The 22,203-nt window shown below is 44.5% G+C and overlaps 1 long non-coding RNA gene across 1 annotated transcript in view; it reads right to left on the bottom strand.

Moving 5' to 3' along the window:
* Window positions 1–307: 307 nt before the first annotated feature.
* LOC135330024 (uncharacterized) overlaps window positions 308–22,203 on the bottom strand; it is a 148,110-nt gene continuing 126,214 nt past the window's right edge. The window contains exons 3-4 of the long non-coding RNA XR_010391737.1: window positions 1,354–1,472; window positions 308–1,255 (exon numbers count right to left, since the gene is read on the bottom strand). This is a non-coding gene — a long non-coding RNA (uncharacterized LOC135330024). The remainder of the gene's footprint in view (window positions 1,256–1,353; window positions 1,473–22,203) is intronic.

Below are 22,203 nucleotides of genomic sequence, written 5' to 3'. Positions count from 1 at the left end.
CAATTTTGTCCCCGTCTTGTACAGCACGGTTCTGCTGTGCACTCCTGGGCAGGTCTAGAATTTGGCTGGAAGATCCTCATCTTATTATTGAAAAAAGGTGCCTATGACGTTGTCTCCAAAATACCTGAGGGATCACCCACAGTAGGTACTAAAATGAGGTGTAGCTACAGAGGCTATGTCTATGCTGCAAGGGATGGCTATGACCACCCCTTGGGCCATATATTCACATCAGCTCTGTGCTGCCCCAGGCAAGTCCCAGGATGAGCAGCAGCAAGGCAGCAACACTCTGCAGCCCTCCAGAAAAATAATTTCTTGCAGATCCAATGGAGTTACCTGGAGCTACAGAGATCAACAGCTCCTGCAGATGTCTTGGTACTAGCTCTCAGGAATTTGCAAGGTGTAGCAAAGAGCTGCAGATATAGGGATGAAACCTGTCCTGCTTAAGGCTTCCTGGCAAGTTATCCTCACTAAGTTATGCTGTTATTGACTATGCCCACCACCCTCCATATGCCATTCAGACACCTCCGCTTTTTTGGCTGGGACTCATGGGTTAGAGTTGATGTCTGTAATGTATCATATTGGCAAGTACTGGCATACCGCACTGACGAGGTTTCCTTCTGTGGATTGTGCCTGGGCAAGGTGTCTGCAGAGGACCAGGAACGGGAAAGCGTTGTCCATCATTTAGAGGTCATCTCTTCAGATGCTGTTGACTCAGAGAGGCAAACCAGAGCCCATCATACTCATTACTCAGTTAGACTCAAGACAGCATTAAAAATGAAAAACTCCATGTTTACTGAAAGTTGCTTTTGTCCCTAAGAAGCTGCCCAGCTGAAGCTCAGTTCTTCCCCCTGAGCCAAGTGAAATCAAACCGGGAAGAATCATCACTAATGCTCCTGTTACACCTTCTGGACTGGGTCAGGCCTGCAGGTATGTGGGTGTGAATTGCCCTGCTGAAGCTAACAGATTGCTCCTGATTTCACTGAGGTCGGGATTTGACCATGTATATGGGTTGTCTGTATCTCCAGGGCTAAGGAAATCCTTTCCCAACTGTTGCTGCAGTTGCTGTAGAAAGAGCCTGTTTGTATTGAACAGAACAGCAGCCTGTCACGAAGGAGGCTGAGCAGCAAAGCAGTGTCTTGGCTGTCCCCTGACAAGGCACTTGTGGTCCAGGCTGTACTCACCACAATGAGCAAGGCAAAGATGAGTTGCAGCCCCCTTCAGTCTTCCCTTTGCGGAGAAAAGCCTGAACAAATAGCTGGATGTAGGGAAGAAATGTTGGAAGTCAGTATTTGAGCCTCTCTGGTTCCAGACTTTCTCATCTGTTGTTCCTGGTACTTAGGCCAACACACTTACATGTATTTACGGTTCTGCTCCCCCAGTCTCAAGGGAAGCTATGGTCTACCTGCCCTTAAAGATCTTGGCCTCCTGCTCCTGTCTGGCTTGTATGGAGCCCCAAGCTGCATCCAGATAGCCTGTGAAAAGAGATGATTTTTTTTCAGTGCTCAGTGAAATGAGATGCTGCTACAAACGATGCAACTTGCTGGTGGGAAGGAAGAGTATCCTGAGCCTTTCAGCCTGCTCCAAGACTCCCAGGTTTCTAAAGCCAGCTTCCCCGAGAGCACAGCCCTGTTCCCACTCCTATCTCATGAGTTTGGGGTCCCTGGGTTCTTGCATCCTCTCACGGGAGCCATGTTCAGCCACCAAGCAATGGGCTTTTTTGCAAGAGACCACTTCCCAGCTCAGAACAGGCAGCAAAAATGAAAGACTCCCCTTACTCTATCTTGAGCCTGCCGAGGGAGCCCAATAAACAGCAAGCCTCCAAGGAAGATCATTTCCTTTAAGCCTCAGCTTTTACACTGCCATATGCTTGCCATGCATGCAATTCTCCTCAACCACTGCTCTCCTCCACACACTGGTGGTGCTCCAGACCTCTCTGGAGAGGTTTCACAGAGAGTTGTTTGGGTGCCTAGAACAAGAAACTGCCATGCTGCTGCCTTTGGGCTGTTCAGTGGAAAAGTGCCATTGTCAGAGACACTTTGATTGCTAAGGTGGCATGTAGGGAGGCAGGATTCAGCAGAGACCCACTGCTCCTCACCGACTGACAGGATTTGTCTCAGCAGAGGAATTTGCCACTTCATTACAGAACTCCTTTAGCAACATTGACCTACCCTGAATGAGGCCCAGTGGCCAGCTAGCAGAGGTAGCAATTTAGTCTTCACCATGGTAAACAGCAAACTCACTGATACTATTTTAATCAGCCGTAAGTGCATAGGAAGGCTCTGTGCAGATAGGTGTGTGTTAACAAGGAGCACACTCATATCACGCTGCTAAGTATTTTTGGGTGGCTGGTCAAGCATAGCTGCCTTTCAAACTGCCTCGGAAGGAGAAATATTAATAAACTCCCTGCAGCATGCAGATTTGATTGAATTTCTCATGGATCATAGCTCGCCTGCAGCAGGGTGGCATACCTGTCAAGCTAAGACATTGTTCCATAATTGTTCCTGATGCATTGTGTGCTAATTACCATTGCTGAAAATAATCTCCAAAGATTATGGCAGGCATCATAAATAACAAGCCAGCGGTTCGACACTGCATTATGACAAGGCCTCAATCGCTCTTATCTTTTGCTGGAGTGGAGCCTATGCATTAGCTTTACTAATGAATCTTTTTCATTTGTACAAGTGATGTTTCCATTTGACAATGACATGAACATAAAGTGGAGGTTAATTTACTCTATTCCAAGAGGTTCATTATTTAACCTGACGTTGAGGACAAAACAATGTAGCCTAATAGACGGCAAATAGAAATTGGTTGTGATGAATTTTGCCATTTAACACTCTCACGCTCAGAGGCAGCACACACATGGAAAGAGGATGAGTTTCTTTCACCAGCAAAAACACTTTATTTCCATGGTTCTGAAAAAAAAAAAGATTCCCTGACTCCCAGAATCCCCTGTACCTTGTAAAACACGATGGATTTACACAGACATAAAAACTGCTGGTAACTAATGGCCCAACGTTGTCATTGTGTCAATTTTTATCAGATTAGTTGGCATTAACACTGTATCACCAATTGCCTTACAAGCCAAGCTGCTGCGAATTGAATTGGATTCAGGTAGCTATTAGAATTGCCAATTTAAACACTTGGGGCTTATCTCAGCTTTAAGCCATTGACAAAAAGGTTTGGTCACTTCCCCGACATTTTCTGACATGTGTGCTCTGGGCAAGCGATGCAGCATCCGGTTGCTGGTTACAGTCATCCCTCTAGGCCTTCACGATGTATCTATTCAACATTAATTTAACATCATCCAATGTGTTTTGAATCAAGCAAATATTTTCCTTGTTTATTGCACACGCTTATTGTACTGTTTCAAGGAGGTTTATTAATAGTTTGCAATAAATTTGCTAAACAATTTGCAATAAATTATGCAGTCGTATTTATAGCAGTGACACATTTTAGAGGACAAAAGTTGACCTTTCCCATGCCTCAAAGAGAGAAGGGGCAGGGTGTATCTATTATAACCCAGCTTTTCATAGGCTCATATCCTGGTCCCTTCAGCTCTCGGAGAAGATAAAATGTATCTGCTCAAATGCTAGTTTAATTTGTTTACAAACAATGGGATATATTCTCTGGGACTATGTGAATGCTGCTGGGTTAGATTCCTACGTGCCACAGGAACCAAAACCTGTAGGGTCTATTCAAAGGGGCTGCTAAGCAATGAGCCCTTTGCATTTGGGGTTTTGCTTGTCTTGTTTTGTTTTGGGAGGGTTTTTTGTTTGTTTCTCTTTCATAGCTTGAGTTCAACACAAAGCAACATCTTGAGAGGAAACACTCCAATTTCAACAGCACTGCATTTTCCAACAACAACAAAAACGTTCCTTTAATTACTTCCAATCATGTGTAACATTTAGCCATTGCGAGATGTGGTGATGTGTCTGGGGGGTTTCTCCAGCACTCCCCTGACCCCTTCTCGCCCGCCACGGCTCTCTAGCTGTAAGCCAGCTCACTGTCTTAGCCATCTAGGCTCCTTTGCTTGTGGCCCACCAAAAAAGGCCCACTTGCACCTACAGCGATGGACACGCACAAATAACGACTGCGGCCACTGGTCACTCCAGCTCAGAGCCGAAATGGCATCCCCAGAGGTGGCACACAGCAGTCCACCACCCTCAGCTATAGGGCTTACATTCGACCTTCCCAGCTCCTTCCTCCTCCACCCCCTGCACTCGTGTCTAGCTGAAACTGCACAGAATATGGGCTGGAGAGAAAAACAATAATAATAATCCTCCATATTCTACCAGCTATCAGGGATGCTCTGGCTAACTCTGTCCTTCCAAAGAGCGTCACGGGACCCGCAGTGACCATATGTGGTCAGGAACTAGTTTTCATACTTCTGAGCGGCAGCTTCTGCTGTCACGCTGGGATAATTTTCTCAAGGGTGACTCAGAGAGCGCAGGCTGCCCTCCTGCCACCTACCGCCCTGCAAACAGAGAGCAGCCCATAAAAGGTGCCAGTGAGGTAATGGTCTCACTTCTCTAAGTGAGAGAGTGCGGTGGTGAGAAAGAAAGAGCATCGTTCTAGGAATGAACTGGGCAGCAGTTTGACTATGCCTCTTTTTTACTGCATATTATTACAGCATTACATTCATAGTCAAGGGTCAGCTGCCATTTCCTGGGGTTTATAACTTGCCTGTTTTAATTAACATCAGACTGAAACTTGGTAGGGAGGCGGGGTCAGCCCAGATGTTAATGTTATTTCAAAAGTGCCTTATATCAGTGGTGTGATTTAAAATATATTGAAGAGGGAATGTGTAGGGATGTGCTGATTCCAGGCTTGTTCTTTAGACAAATAATAAAGAAAAGGCTTCCTTCTGGGAGAAGGCAGTTTGGCATGGTCCTTGTGCCTGTGTGCATTGGCTCACCACCAAGAGCCCAGAAGAATCGGCTCTCTGCTGGCCCTGGGAGCTCCTCTGCCTTTGGATTAGCCTTGCAGGAGGCACAGACGCCCCAGCTGGCCCTCTCCAGGCTGGGTCAGGGTCTCAGCAGGGCAGATTTTAGCTCAGGTGCAGTGGTCTATAAACACAGCTGCACCCTTTCACCCACCACCCAAAGCCAGAAGCAGGAGAGAGAGTGGTTTCTCGGTGCTGTCCTGCCTTGGGTGGCCTTGTAGATCCCAGGGCTTTCAGTGCTGAGATAGCCAAGAAAGTCCCTCAGAAGCCTTCTCCTCATCTGGAAGCAGAGCCTCTATCTGTTTTTTCCAATTGTCCCATGCCCTCTATTACCCCATATAATGAAAAATTTGCTGTTGACAGCTAGGCAGACAGGCAAAAACACTTTGAAGACCTGCCTTATGTACAGCATTCTCCAATTTTCGGGATGTTTTTGCTGGCATTACAAGACAGTAGAACCGTTACAGCTATAGCAAAGTGGTCCCTTGACCACTTCTGCAGTATTTGTTCTCAGAGAACCAGCTACTCTTTGCTTGTTTGCAAGCTGTAGAAGTGATCTGAACTAAACATACCAAGTCACTGTGCCTGTGGCACTGACATTATGAACAGGGACACTGAGATATGGCACCACCTTTTTAGAAACATCTCATATAGTTAACAGTTCAATTGACTGCTGTCTAAAGAAGTCGCTATCTTCACTGTTCTCGTAGTGGATGACTCAGTGTGCAGCAAAAAAGTCCATTTTGGTGAGTTAAAGACTGGCAGGGACTCCCTGCCTTAATGTCATTACTTGAATGTCAGTGATGTTGTGCACATATGCTATTTCCTATTATTTTAACCCATATTTCTGGGTTTCCCAAGCCAGTGTTGCTTTCTATAGCTTTACCTCCATCAGGCCAAGTAACAAGCTCTCCATTTCTCAATACACTGGTCTGCAGACGCAAAAGTCCTTGTAGTAATAGGAGGGACATCAATCTACTCACCCACAAAGACACCCCAAAATCAGCACATCTGCTTAACCAGCTTCCAACTTTGGATCATGTCTCCCTTGCTCATCTGCTGAGTGTAGACTCTTGCGTGTGAGACAGGACCTGGTGCTCTCCTCATGCTCCATTTAGGGAGCTGAAGTACTATGATAACAAGTGGCTTGGCCAAGGTCATACAGGGAATTGGTGGCAGAGCTGGGTCTCACAAGTTCTGGGGCCCTAAACAATTGGCCATCCTTCCCCAAAATATGGTGTTTTCCTAAGATCTAACACAGATCTGCTTTTGGCTCTAGAGCTGGTTTGGAGAAAGCAGTACATGAAATAGGCCTAACTTGAACACTGCTTGTCGTAATAAACAAAGAGAGTGGATCAGATCCTTAGCTTGTGGGGACTACTCCCAAAGGATAGAGAAAAGACAACTAAGAAAAGCAAATCTATTTCCAGTAGGCTTAAATTCATTCTGCAAAGAGCCACCCCTCTACTAGAAAAAAATTAGAAATCCATGCATCAAAGAAGACTGAAAAGCACTAGCGAGTTGCCAGTTGCGTTATGCTTCAAGCTAAGAACTGGTTTGCCCAGTCCCCAGCCTCCTTCCTTTTCTGCATACATTAGGAGAGAATTGTGATATCATCACTATTGCTACATTTGAATGCCCAGGACTAAATGTTTAGGGACATAGCTAGTACAATAGCTTTTCCCTTCATGGCAAAGCTACCAAAACTGCCCCAGGCAAAAAGTGACATTTCTCCAGTGCTAACAGAGAAAAACGCTAACAAGCTAATTTTGCCTGTTTTGCTTTAATTTTGATTAGGACCTCACTAGCTACAGGTAAATATCTCAGTCTGATCGAGTAGAAAGTGTGCTGTTTGCTTTGTCTCCACTTATCAGCAAACAGCGGGTGCAAATATAGTGGATGAGCTGATTATAGCTCTTGGCTTCTTTCACAGGCCAGCAGTGAATTCCTCGGGACCAAATTCCACCTAGGTGTTACATCCCTTGGTGACTCACACAGCAGTTACACACCCCGAGATCTCAGCTAGAGTGTCGTACTGTAATTTTCTTTAATATGCAGAAATCTGATAACTTTGCCAATTCTTTCCTTGATGCCTTCTAGTGTGCTTACCTTCAGAAACAGCAACATTTGATCAAGTGTTGAGAAGCTGCATGATGCATTGTAAATTCAGAAATTATTTTCAGGTGTATTATTTGTTTTTGGTTTTGTTTTTGTTTTTTTCCTGGAAACTTAAGATTTCTCTGTAGCAAATACTAAAGTGTAGGTATTTATGGAGTCCTCCTCATTTGGTTCTGGGAAACATAAAAGCCCTTTCTGCTCTTGCTAGTACTGGGAGGAATGAGCCTGTGGTGTGAGAAGGAAAAAAAGGGCTGTACTGCAGCACATCAGATGGACTAGGGCGTATTTGCCAAAGGAGGGAGAGGGCATCTCTGTCTCTGATACTGCTCCCATTCCCTGCCATCAATGGATGTTGCTGCATGCATCAGTGATAGTTAAATAACATTTTTCTTCTGCTTTTAGTACGTTTTTCAGAGCGCCACAGTTCCTTTACAGGTGAAAAGGCAGAAGGGTATTAGATTTTTCTATAGACCAAGAGCCAGGAAACAAAGAGTATCAGTAACATGGGTATCATACAACTATCTGAAAAAGAATTAGAGCATGGCAGCTTGCTGTCTGTGTAGGTGAAAAAACAGTGAGTAGAAAGATGGAAACTAAACACATGGAAATATCTGCTGTAACGAGTCACTGGAGAAATAGCTTTGTAAAAATGTGGGAGGAGCGTGTGACCCCAGCACAGCACACCACAAGGTATGCAATAAACAGGAGGAGGAGACAAAACAGGAGAAGACTGGGGGTCAGATCAATCCACATAACAGCCTCTTTCTCTCTTGGTCCCACCTATTTATCTCTAGTGGCTAACACTGACTGCCTGGGACCAGATCCCTATCATTTCCAGTCATGCCTCTTGACATCCTACTTCTGTCTAGGCGAATGTTGGCAAGACCCATCTAGGAGATCCACAGCACTGCTCTGGGGTGAGAGAGACGTACAGCTTGGGATGGGGATTCAGGGCACCTGAATTAGGCTCTACCTTGGACTGCTTCCAGAGTCTCTCCATCTCCACTGACTGTATAAGGAAAGCAGGGGAGTGCAGGGATAGCAAGGAGGCAATGAAGGGGCTGGGAACCCGAATGTCCCAGGCACCCAGCGACTCAGCAGAGCATTGGCAACAGCCAGGCAGGTTGTCCATGCAGATGGGGCAGGTAGGCCAGGGGCTGCTCCCAGGCTGCTCCTCACCAGTGTAGCTGCATCAAGTGGCGCTTCAGTGATCGTCATACAGCAAGGGTGCGGGAGGGTTGCTGGGTGCAGGTCAGCCCAGGGACATGGCTAGTTGCCCACAAGCAGATGTCCCTCAGTGATATGCCCCAGGGACCACTGCTGGTGCCCACCTCAGCTGCCCAGCAGCCTGCAGAGGCTAAAACTGGTAAGTGATAAGTGATTCAGCCTCTGAATTGGCTTAGGGGAGGACCACAACGAATCACAAACCTGCATCCCTTCAGAGGGCAGGACCGTGGGCTTTGTAAGCCTAAGAAAGCTTTTACTTTTCTCTTTAATGGTGAGGGTTATTTTCTAGCAGGCTGAAGTTTTAAAGAGTTCCCAAGATCTGGGGAAGGGGGGTTGGGGCAATGCATATGCAATAAAGGCAGACAAAAGATTTGAGGTTAAGTTCTTCAGAGGGGAGCCTCTTTTGTTTGTTTGTTTTGTTTTTACTCAAAGGGCATTTTTAATTTGTTCTTTGGTTAACTGTTTCCAAATATATTTGTCTTTGCCATCTTACTCCTTTCCTGTCTCTCTCTGGTTCTGATTTTCACAGCCATTAGTAAATACAGCACTAATGGGATCTCTTCTCTAGGATTTATGTTTATAGTTAAAAATCAATTTCACCCCAGAAAAAAGAATGAATGGGAAAAGTGAGAGAGAAAAGAAGAAAAACATGATAAAAAGAATAAGTAAAAAAGAGAGAGATCAGACAGATGTTTGGATCAGTTGAACAGTCTCCTTAATTTATGGGAAAAACCCTCATGTCTTACACTGGCTCTTAGTTTCAGTGTTCAAAAACATATTGTTCTCAATTTGTTTTTTGAAGATTAAAAATTAAGACCCATATTAGACTGATTATTAAAAATGTATTCCAGCATGATAAAAAATGACACGAGTGAAAATATTGATGTTCGCCAGAAGCAATGGTGGATCACATGAACTGGTGCACAGTCCTGCAATTGCCTGGTGACATTCAACTCCAAATTGCCAGAGCTCTGTATGGGCAAACTGTATGTGTTTAAACTTGGCTTATAGCAGATTAGTTTGCAGTAGCATTTCTCAGGCTCAAGACAAATGGCCATTAATATGCTGAAACCAAGAAAGTTCTAACAGTTAAATAATTCAGGTAAACTAGCTCAGGTCCTGTATGCAGCAGGGGATGCTGACTTGAGAAACGATTGCTGTACTAGTGCCTTGCCACCACCTCCAGGCTCCTTCTTCTCCCTCACCACCCTTCAAACCCGCCAGCTAGACTGTCTGCATGACCACAGCATGGCAAAGCTGAGTTAGGGCAAGCCATGGTATCTTAGGCCATTTGCACAGTTTTTACTAATAGAGCTCATGGAGACAGAAATGGGTCAAGGACCCCCACTCACAAATAGCTGAATATGCTGCTCAGGGAAGCAGTCAGATCTGGAAGGGGGCAGCAGCAAGCAGCTGGGAGATGGCCAGCAGAACTGCAGCCAAAAGAGACTGCATGCTAACAGCCTTCTGCCCTGGGGAAGGAGGGGATGTCCTTGCCCAAACTCTTGATTTTCATCAATATAAGTGAACACTGAAAAACTGTAAACTTTCCATCCAGTCATTCCCAATTTATTGCATCAGGAGGGAATAAACATCATACATTTTCTACATTAGATCTACCCAGCGTTGAGCAGGATTTATTTTATTTAGACCACACATTGTGCAGTGTATTTATAAAGCAGAGACCTCTGAAATACAGTTCTACTCCGGGAGGTCTCAGCTGAGCCATATATTGAACAATCACACATTTTAGCAAGCTGGTGAACATCAGTGAAATGTATGCCACAGAAAAAGCTGGTCAATATGATGGAAAATCGGTACAAAAGCTGGGTGTGTGGCAGAGCGGGCAGGAGCCTGGACCAGCATTAAACACTGAGTCTCCTGCAAATCGCAGGAGAGCCTTTTCCCAGCATCCTCCCTGCTCGCCATGAGTCACTACTGAGGCTCCACATTGAGTTATCGCCATTTAGAGTGGCATTTCCTTTCAGACTGCACAAAGCAAAGGAGCCATATTAGTAAATTTATTGAGTATTTCATTAGATCAATATGGAGTATGATTTAGGAGCCTCTGCCCAGGCTCTTTAAATCTATTTAATCAAACCAATTAATAAAAAAAATCCAGAAAGTTGAAACATATCCTGTAAGGTGCATCGTAAATATACTCTCTTACTTATGCTTTTGATCTCAGCCAGGTAATTAACGGCTTTGGTTAAGCTCAAGTCATTCCCTCATGCCTGCTCGTGGTCATAAAGCCCCAGGGCTATGCGTAGCTCATGGATTTATTATGTTTTTTCCAGTTGCAAAAGCTTCTCTAGCTCAGTTTCCATTTTTTTCTTCCTTTCTCTAACTCCACCTTCTGTGGCTCTCCATTCTAGCTACAACAGCAACGGCTGCCATGCTTGGCAGAGTCAATTGTTCCGCAGCCCGTATCTTTTTTCTCGCGGTTATGCAATGGAGTACAGGGTCCTTTTGTCTTCTTCCAGCTTGTAGAATACCATAGATACAGTTGAAAGTTGGATATCCAAACTGTTTTGCCAGAGCCATAATCTGACCATTGCGCATGCCAGACTAATGTTCCTCAGCGGGGCATCAGCAGCACTTCAAGAGAGATGAAGAACATGGCAGGACACTGATGTTGGACCTTTCCGATCCAAAAGCAAAGGAATGGGAATATATTACTCCATGGAGTAAAGAGGGTCCTAATTCTTCCACTGGAAAACTTTCAGCCATCTAGACAAGCATGGAGGAAGCTAGAGGGAGAAAAAAATTGTGTGTTCATCACTGGGGGGAGATGTCTAGTGTGCTGGAGAGAGAGAGAGCATGAGCACATTTCTTCCCAGAGTCTTAAAGTCAAGATAGCAGCTTTATCTTGCTTTACAATCAAGGAAATCCGGGCTCTGGGGGAGAGAGACAGGGGACAGATGAATGGGTTTCCTCTAAGCACATGTAATATATATCAGCAGCTGAAGAACATTGGTCATAACTCTTGGACAGTGCCCCAGACCAAAATAAATAATGAGGAACGCCGGGCTCACCGGCTGTTTAGAGCAGGAGAGCTGAGCCTGAACACACCATGGACAAGAAGCTTCTCTGTCAATTCTGTTTTCAGCAACTGTCTAGTTTTAAATGAACAAGCTATGAGAGGTAAAAGAAATAAAAACAACTGATTCACCTTTTTAATGCAAGTGCCTAGAGAGGAACAACGTATCTTTCCAAATAAGCAGCATGACACTGAAATCTTCAGCCATACTAACTTGCCATAGTTCTGTTAACACCGCAGGTATTTCAGGTGAGGATTAGGCATGGTGTGTCCTTTTGTCTGGACCATACCGCATGGTATGTGGCATCACCAAAGGTCCTTCTCTCACTGAGGATCAGATTTGTTTGTTAAAATGGTGTAAGACAAAGATGATGTCTCCTCTCTGTGGGAGACGTGAGAGGTTACTTCTCTGATCATGTGCTTCATGGTACCACTCTAATTCCCAAATGAAATCAGAAACGTATACAGCTACTAAAAGGTTCCCATGAAGGCCCTCTGATCTAGACAGACAAGCTGGAAATGCAGTGGAAGAGAAAATTATTGCCTTGTAACAGAGGGGATAGTGCTGTGTCTATCGCAACAGCCACGGAGTGAGGAATTGAACTCAAGCTTCTCAACACCCAGAGCAGCACCTTGTCACAAGAGCACTCGTTTGTAGACTTTCAGAAATAAATTCCACCACCTATCTGAGGGTGAGGATTACAGTAAACTTGATGGTTTATTGCAATAATCACACACCTCTTTTCTGTGCATCGAACCTCAAAATGCTTGCAACAACCTGAGGCCTCTCAGGAAACGTCGACGACCACAAAAGCTGGGATGATTTCTGTGTTTGCTGAAAGAGAGGATGTTTGCTGGTGTGATGGGAATAAAACTGGAATGCAGTAGTGAAGAGGTGTCTATGGGTTTCCCAGTTTTACCAAAAGCTTCAGGCTGCGTCAGTCTAACCTTTAGCAGCATGAGTGGGAATCCACAAATGGATCAAACCCTGAACATAAAACCTAGAAAAGGGGTTAGCCCTCATCAGCTGGGCATTGCACAAGCAGCAGTGTGGCATGCCTGGAATGAAACGAGTGGTGGGGCTCATCCCTTCCTGGAAAGCATTTGTAAGCACAAAAGCCCAATCACAAATCCTTTGAAGATGGTGAGAGTCCTTTCATTGACTTCAGCTGACCTTGGCTCTGGCCCAGGGCTTGCAGTCAAATGAGTCACTGGTGAGCTTTTTTCTCCACAAAAAAGACAGAAAGACAACGCTGCTCTCAGAGATGACTGGGGTCTGTGCAGATGAGCACTGCTCTACTTTTTTGAGAAGCAACAGGCCAGGGTAGTTGTGCCTGCTCTAATATCTACTCAGGACTCATAGGAACTGTGTTTCATTGCCAGAGGATTTCTAAACTTGCCATATCCCCAAATGTGGCTTTTCCCCACTAGTCCCGCTTCCCAGGGGTCTGGTGTTACTGTACCCGCCGTGCTCTCAGTGAGTAGTCCCCACTGCAGTCCCATTCTCACCTAAACCATGTTCAGCCGGGGGCGGGGCGCAAAGAAACTTCTGAAAGCAGGAAAACAAATCCATAGCTAGTAAATTATATATAGCTCTTATCCCACAATTAGTTCGTAATTCTGAAGGACTGCAGACAGTCAGACTCCTGTGTAATAATCCCTGAGATCAGATTCACATTGAATTGAAGGACTTTGAAGAAAGAGATATGCAACAAAAATTGGGCCAGGAGCTATACCAGTTTACACTAGTAAAAAGTCTATCCCTATAAGGGTTTTAGCAAAAATGTGAGGCCCTTTCCACAGTTTCTTTTTTCTTTGCACAAGTTGTTTTTCCCTTTGAATATTTTCTCTGATTCAAACTCTAGGCCTGATTCTTCTTTAGCAGCACTTCAACATTGATTATAATAAGGTTTACTCCATTGGAGGAAAGGGTCAGAAAACAGACATTGCTGTAGGTGAAAAGATACATATTTCCAGTTTGGATAATTAGAAACAGACATTGAAAACAAAATGTGTTTTACATATCACATTATATATATAATAATATTGCAAAATGGGCAGTACTTAGATTTATCCATTCATCATAAATATTGATTACTTGCATAGTAAGTGATAAATCAAAATGCAGTAATCACTAAATCAAAAATTTATACTAGTAAAGAGCAGTAAAGTAATTAATCAATTCCCTGCACAGCCAATGATTAATTAGGTTCCAGTCTGAAAGTATAGAGGCTGTTTTACAATTAAGACTACTACAGATAAATATATAATATATACAAAGCCTGTATGTATTTTTTCCCTAAACATTCTGTTCTTGAAAATGAGATAAGTTGACCCTAAACAAACAACACTCTGAGAAGGATCAGATGATATGCTTGTGTGTTTACATAGAAGCCTCCCAGCTCCTAGAAGAGAGATCACAGGAGCTGGAACAAGCAGTATATTGCTAAAATCCCACAGACAACTCCTTTGCTCTGCCTGCGTTCCTTCTGCACCAGAGCCATGAATTGACATGAGCCCCTCTGCATGGGGCTTGAAAGCTAACCCCATCAGAGACACACACACACACACACACACCGCCTTGGGGCAGCATGTATCCTGGTGGCTGTCTCTTCCCAGAAGCTGCTAACACACTACTGGGAGCAAGCAAGGCTCCAGGTTACTTCTGACACCAGCCCAGACACAGGAAGCGCTGCAGCGTGGGCTGCCAGCGGGGCCTGAGTTTGCAAATGCTGCCTGTCCTCATGGCAAGCAGATCCAGATCCCGGCCCCCTTGCACCGAGGGATGCTGGCCACCTTTCCTACTTTACACCAGGATCACACAGGAAGCACCACCAAGTGCCTGAGTCCATCCATGCTGCAGAGGAAAGATGGTCCCATTGAGCCCCTAGAGAACAGCAGCAGTAACATCCCAGCAGCAGTCCCCCAGCTGGCCCTGCCAATGGTCAGTGGTGACAGGTGGCTAGGATAGCACCCAGGGCAAGCAAGATCTGCTCTACACGTCACTTACACAAAGTCACGGTGACCGGATATGAACAGAGTTGTCATCAGCTCCCACATCTTGATCATAGTGGACTCTTTGGGCATGTCCCACCTCCATGCTTCGCTGACCCATATAGGTTTTTGTCTAGGCCAGCAGTGCTGCTTCAGCCTGTTGAGCAGTGGGGCCAACATGGGACCAGCTCTGTAGCTCAGCAGAGCTGGCACAAGACAAATATTTTTTCCCAGATTCTTCTACCAGCAAGAGCTCCTCCTTATGCCAGCCAGCTGTTTGGCAAAAGTTGTTTCCTGATCTTCTTATTCACTGTAATGTCTTAGCCAGACCGGTTCTTGTGTCTGGGAGAAGGCAGCTCTAGCACCATGCAATGGCCATTTCCCCACCCCTTCTCCTGCCAAGGAGCTGCAGAAAAGGTCCGAGAGCAACTAAAAGTTGGAGAAAAGCAACAGGACGTGTTGCTTTGGCTCAAGGCGGACCCCTAGTTCAGAAGATTGGAGCTTCAGTTCATGTAAAACGCTCTTTTTTGGCTTGCTGCAACACTGCTCCAACATAAATTTAGTGGCTGCTGGCTCTCGACAGCAACCATCACACATCTTCATGACAGACGTGTCAAGCTGTATCTGTGCCACTGCTCATGCACCTCAGGTGAGGCGTCGGACCTGACAGGGAAGCTTTCAAGGAAGAAAGAGTGCACCACACCAGAGAAACATGTTTTCTCCCATGTCCCTGTTTTTTTTTTAACCTCCCAAACCCCAAAAAGGAAGGGGATAAGGGGAGGTTTTCTCTGGGAGAAAAGATGACTGGGATGCAGGTAAGCAGGTGACTCCAACTCCCTTTTTTGGGCACCAGCTATGTCAGGTAAACTACCTGTTTGTGAAAGCTGACGGAGAAGAGGGCTGTTCAGGGTTATTACTTGAAACATTAAGAAAGTGGATTGTAAACGCTTTTACCCCGAAACGTTCAGATATACTAGTTACTGTGATAACAATAGGGCAAAATGTGCTGGTGCCAAAAGTTCCTTGGGAAAACCCTCTCTTACATGTGAGACTTACACAGAAAGGACATTTATTAGTGAAATTATCATTGCTACCTGTCACTCCTGGTGGCTTTGAAATGAACACAAGACACCCCTGGTTTATAAAATGGGCAGCAGTGGGTGTAGCACGGACATAGAAGAGGCAGGCTGCACAGCCCCGTTACTGTGGGCAGGAGCCCTTAGCTGGCTTCCCGGTGGAGGAAGGGAGCCTCCTTCACCCGGCACTGTAAATCGCTCAGGATAAGAGTTTTTTCATGAGGTACATATGCCAAATGCTCTAAGCCAATGCAGAGGTCGTGAGCTTCCAGCCCTGCCTGTGTGCTTTTCTGAGGCTCTCCGTACTTCCAGCTAGGCCAGGTGAGAGCACCATGCATTTTCCAGAGGCAGTGACAAATTTCCAGGTAATTAGTTTACTCATCCAAAAATGCAGTAATGGGTTAGCAGACGGCTCCAGATAAAAATTTTTAGGAAAAAGACCAACATTTTGCTTCACACTTTCAAAATGAAATGTTACACGTTCATATTTCGACAGGTAGGTTTTGAGATCAGATTTGCTCAAACTCAAGCTTTATATTTTTTTTTTCAAACAGAAAGAAAAAAAAACATGTTTTGCATAATTCAAAGTGAGAATTTTCAGAAGAGATGACAGTGAAATTATTTCAGAAGAAAACTTGCTCTGTGTTCTCCTGAAATGGTGAACAAGCTGAAAAATTAATTATTCACACATCTCGGAAGCACACATTGTGCAGTTTGGGTCCAGACAGAGGTACATTGGAAATCTCTGCAAGCCAGCAATTGATTTGTGATCCTGCCTCACCTCTGCATGTAATAACTGGACAAGGCATAACAGCATCATGTGAATGTCAGGTGCTTTGCAAAGAGATTCCAGTGACGCATCCTTTCTCTACAGCATTGCCTGCAAATGCTCTTTTCGACCTTGTTTTGCCTTGATGCCTGCACTGCTCACTCTGAATTTGGCTGCCTACCTTGCTCTCAAGTCTCATGTCTCTACTTATTTGCGTTAAGGATAGGACACATGGACAAAATAACCAAAGCAATGCCAAAGCTGTAACCGAATACTGTGTGCTCTGAAAACAGCAAAGAAAAGAACACTTTTTTGGGGGGGAGAGAGGGAGAAGAAAAGAGGGGCCTAGGATGAGGAATCAGCTAATTAGCCTCATCTACATTTCAGCTACATGGTTCATGGGTACTAAATCATTCCTGACATATTTAGGTTGCCATTTATTACCAAAATTATTCAATGTGAGTTTTGCCATTTAGGAAGTGTTAAGAAAAATACTTATGCCTTCAGAGTGACTCCAGCTCTGATCCCTTCTGACATAACAGCACCAGTGGGCCAACAGTTTAAGTGCATGTGTGCCTGCCTGCAATATCAACTGAGGAGCACAGCTGGATGCACAGCTGTAATGGACATGACTGCAGTGCCAAGTTCAGATCTGGAGACTGCAGTGTCCAGAAATGACTTCTTAGTCAAAAGACATCTCCACTATCCCCCACAAAGCTACTAATGAATATTTCCTGCTATAATAATCTTAGCATTCAGTTCAGAATCTCTGAGATACATTGAAGATTTTGCACACATCAAAATTTTACTTAAAACTTATAGGCTTAAAACTATATAATCACAATGGAAAGTCTTTTGCCAAAGGTAAACATAAGTAGGCAGACACACCAAGCTTCACATGCCCGCTAGACTAGCTTATATTTTTAGTTAAATATTGGTTATTCATTGCTGGATAATTAACATTAGCTTAAAGCACACCTCTGCATAAAACAAAATATTAAGACAAACCTTTACCATGTCTCTAAGGGAGCGTTTTATGGGACCACTCAGCAGACAAGACTACTTGAGCCACTTCTCTGCACCCTGAATTTCTCACTGCAGCTCTTCTGGTTCCCTTTTTAGCTCTGCTTCATCCTTGCTCTGTATTTTGAATCCCAGTCCCACTAAAGCCTCACATGCTCTCTCAGCTGAAACCACTAATCAAGATTATCATACCCCCACCCTCCACATCAAGGCTTAACACTTACGGATATCTGTGTCACAAGTGTAAGGACATTTCAGCTGGTTTATAGGAGCTAACCTGGGAAATAGTACACTTATAATCTGTATTTTTATGAGGTCGTACTTTGGCTCAGATCACCACCAGCCAGGGAATCTTGTCTCTGAACAATAGTAACACTGGTTTGTCTCTTCTCTCCTGTATCCTCACTGTTCTTCTAATGAAGAAATGAGATTTTTCACACCGTGTGTAACTGTGCGTGTTTGTGTCTGTAGGTCCCCATTTAATAACTTTAAGATGCAATGGCTAATTTCAACAAAACTTGACAGAGCAGCTGAGGTCTCAGAGATATGAAGCTCACACAGGTTTTATGAAAATAGATTCCTGGATAGAGGAAACTGCTCTTAATAATGTCTCCCACAGAGAAAATGCTAATAGACTCACCCTTTATTAGACGTTAGAGAGCCACTGTAGAAAAGAAATGTTGAAATTCTAGCTTCATCGGTCCTGCTGCTCATGGAATAAATTGTTTAATCTGGATTTACTTTTATCTGGACGACCCCATCCAAAGATTACTCTGAAAATTTAACAGTTGTTGGTACATTCTCTTATAATTTAAAAGACAAAACCACCCCATATGTGAGCTGAAATTCCCCATACTAATGACAGGCTGAAAATGTATTTTAATAATATATTTTTAGTTAACCAGTTCCTTTGCCACAGAAAATAAGCAAAACTCCACAGACTTGAATAAAGCAAAGCTGATTTTCACCACTTTACCCCTTATTATTGTTGGGAATATATTCATTCCTCCATCTCTGAGTTCAAAGAGGAAAACAAAAATAGCCTTTTTCATTAGAAAAATCCAAGTGGGAGGGGTTAGTTGGCAAGATGCTTCCAATGAATGGGACTTGATTTTGAAACTGGCTTCCAACTGAGTCCAAGGCAATCTGAATTTGACTTTCAGACTATCTGCTGAGCTACTTTCCCAGGCATTTGAAACAGATGAGATGTAACAGCAGTTTTTTCCCTTAGCCAGGGCCAGTTTCCTATCAGAGGTGCAAATTCAGATTTATCTACTACAAGCAGCTTAATAAAAAACACCCTTATTCCCCTCCCCCAGTCATTGGTTATCATAAACAAATCCCTCAGCAGAAGCTAAAAAGAAGATACTTCGAGGTTAAAAGCAGCCTTTAAAAGAAAATGATGTTGTACATCATCCCAAAATTTAATATGACTTTATGCACAATAGTAATGTGCCTGGTAATGCAAAGATTTTTCTAAAGTAGCTTAATAACAATCCAATATTCTCTTCCTTAAAAAATGAAAATGTATGTCAAAAAGGGATCTAATGTAGCTGCATCTTGTATCCATTGATGGAGAGAGCTGATTTACATAGATAGCATTTAACATACTATCATCATTATCCTATCAGTCTTCTGTCTAATCTGGAAGCCTTGAGACAGAGTTCTCAATGTTCTCTGAAGTAAAAAAAATACCAACCAAAATGATGGTAAAGGGGGAGAAAAAAATCAGCAAGGGACAGATGAATATCAAATCAGATGAGATAAAAATGGGACTTTTTTTTTTTTTTTTTAGCCAGTATAGTATGATCTTAAAATGCTGAAGAGTGGATAAAACAAATAATGTTTAAGACTGTAGCATACGGTACCACAATGATGAGGAACAAAAGAGAGAATTATGTTAATGGTTGGGTCTGTGTGTGCATGTGGAGACTGCTCATAGATTGCTTGTGATGGTTTGAAGGATGCAGAAAGATCTCTGTGGATCTCTCTTTGAAATACAGGGGGTATATAATACTCATTTCCTTTCCCTCTTATCCCCTTTTACATGAATTTAATACTCGTGGAAGGTGCGAGCAACTGAAGGAGGCCTTCTGTTATGGCAGTGATGAGGTTGTTTGAGAACCTGGACAGGGGTGGGACCGTCCCCACCAAAGTCAGTGAGTTTTTGTGATTCTCTCTTTCTGGACCCAGTCTGCATTAAACGGCTCACCTCCACCACAACGATATGGTTATGGCAATGCTTCCTGCCCTTGCTCTCCCCTTCCATGTTCACTGGCTTTCTTTAAACTTGGCAAAAACACCTGGCAGTCCTTTACTTTTCCCATATATTCCCAGTACTAATTCACCCCAACCGCCACAGGTGTTTTAGCAGCATCGATAAATAGCTGCTGGGGAGCAAGCCTGACAGTGCTTCCCCAGCAGACCACAAAACCATCCACCAAAGTCAGATGGCAGCTCGTAGTGCTCCCGCGGGCAATTTGAGACCACAGCATGCTTCTGAGCTCTGCACCGTGCCGGTTCTGTTTCTCACCCTCAGCTGAGAAGGGCTGGCACAAAGCACCACAAACTGCTTCGTCAGCAGGCAAAACTCGCTCTGCAGGTCCCGCTGCTTCAGTTGGAATGCGCACTTCCCGTGGCTGCTACAGGACTTCAATTTTCAGGGTGGAAGAGAGGAAATGGCACTGCTGTTTGTCCAAAAGCATCTTCTCTTGAAAATAAGGCAACTCAGAGGACAGCAGTTCAGAAAGGCAGGCGAGCAGGGCAGGGCAGGGCTCAGGTCAGCTGCTTAGGCCTTCAAAAACAGCAGAAGAGAGCTGGCAGCCAGCAAAGCAGCATGGGCTCCCTTATGAGGTGACATTATGGCTCTGTGACTGTGCTCTGCACCTTTAAACTCCTGTTAAGTGGGCTTAACTGCAGCAACCTCTACAAGGCTAGTAGTCAGATGTGATGCTAGGCCATGCCTAGGAGATACTCGGAAAGCACTGGCCACCTTTCTGTCTTCCTTATAGCACTCAGCATTCCCATTTTTGTGGGATGGGATCACCTCACATCCGTGCACCACCACGGCATAGGGCAGGGGTGGATTTACCAAAGAGTTAGAGGGTTGCAGCTTCCCATTACCATCCTACGAATACAATGGTCCTGCTCTGGGTCCACAGCAGAGGCTCGGCTGGGCAGCCGTCCATCCCCGCATTCGGCTAGACAGTGTACATGACTGCTACTACCCCTGATATAAAATGGAGCACAAGTGAAGAAGGGTTTTCGTCGAGGTCACACAAGGAATCTGTGGCAAAAGAAATTGCACGTGCATCCCAAGGGACCTGAGCTATAACTTTAACCACAGGGTCATCCTACTGCTCCTACCAGTCCTTTGGCTCATGCCCATTTGCTTGCCTGCTTGAAAGACTGGTTCTCTCAGCCTAAACTAAACATCTTGCATGATGTAAGGATGTGGTCACCCTCTTTGTCTGAGAAGGCATGACAAGAATTCAGGTGGCGGAAGAGCCCCAGGCACTGATCCAAATCCAGCTTGAGTGGGAGCCATTCCACAGATTTCATTGTAGTTTGGATCAGGTGCTTCAGGAGAAGAAGTAGAAAAAGTAATGTTTCTAGCAGAAAACAAGTGTCTGCATTTGTCTGCATCCTATTTAGCGTATAAGTCTCCCACAGTACCCTGAGCTAGCCTCCCTCATAGGAGGGCAACACACAAAAACTGGACTGGTGGCTGCTACCAGAGGTGAGCACTCTTTCCTGAAGGGAGCTAAAGGAAACCTAGCATTTCTCCAGTACTGTCTGTACGACACACGCTCCCATGTCATGCAGCTGCTCAGCCGTTTAATGCTGCATCTGCCACTGGATAGAAGCTAGCATGATGCAATATAAAGCCTAGTCTAGTCACTGCACCTAATTGTGAGGAAGGATAGAGCAAATTATACCCTTACATGGACATGGAGTGCCAAAGCCATGCTGCTACTGGCAGAGATTCCCCGTGGTTGCAACTGCAGGGTACCCAGTGGGGATTTAATCCTGTTGCAAGTAGCATTATCTTCAGCTCAGATATTTGTTCAGGGCTTCACAGGGTTAGCAGTGGGGATCAGCCCTGCGCCCGAAACCTAGTGGCTTTCAAGGGGGAATGTGATCATTTTATAAAAGGGATTATGTGACATTGTTTGTTCGCAACCACAAAGCACTGGACTTGGTGACTCAGGAGGTGCTTTCCAGTCTTATGCTGCTATGTTGCTAATTGAAAGAAAAGCTGCTGATTCCCTTGTCCGCAACATTCATTGTACACAATCCCTTGGAGATCTCACAGAAGGTTTCCATGGGAGCCCAAGGATCCAGGGACACAACAGCCCTCTTTCCCCATTTCTAACCTGTATTTATTTGCCTCAATTTCCTATTTTTTCAGAAGTGGAGAAGACAACTGGAGCCATAAAAAGTATGAGCTGCATCGTTATTTTTCCTAAATACACCTCACTTCACCTGCTTGATATTATCCTTCTCAAGCACGTGCAGTTCCTAGCAGACAGGATACAAAATGACAGAGATCCAGACTAGTAATAGTCACTCTGCCTGCACCTGATCCACTCCAGCTTCAAAGAACATGTCCTAGAAAAGAAGTTGCACAGAGTGAGTTGCCTGGAGCAGATGACAGAAAGAGAAAATGAAATGCAGAAACTGTAGCAAATCTTTCCCAACTAACTATGGGGTTAAATGGGCTTAATGAAACTTTAAAGAAGAAAGTTTATTTGAGGAGCAATAGATGTATGGTTCTTTTCCGCTTTTGGGGGAGCAGATATTGCTGTGTTTTGAAGAAGTTCTGCCTCAGTTATTTGCCTCCACTGTGGTCCGTGGGACCATGAGAGAAAGACTGCAAAGACACTGTGCACACTCGTGCCAGTCAGGCTGAGATGACTTAGAAGCAAGACTGAGACTTCAGTCCATAAATTTTAGCCCAGGCAAGCAAAAATCAGATTCTTCCACCCTGAAAACAGGAAGGAAATGGAAA

Source organism: Dromaius novaehollandiae, chromosome 15 (assembly GCF_036370855.1).
Source record: "Dromaius novaehollandiae isolate bDroNov1 chromosome 15, bDroNov1.hap1, whole genome shotgun sequence".
In the NCBI taxonomy this organism is placed as follows: Eukaryota; Metazoa; Chordata; class Aves; order Casuariiformes; family Dromaiidae; genus Dromaius; species Dromaius novaehollandiae.
The sequence above is the reverse complement of the archived record's forward strand: the minus strand, read 5'-3'. Positions and strand labels throughout refer to the sequence as shown.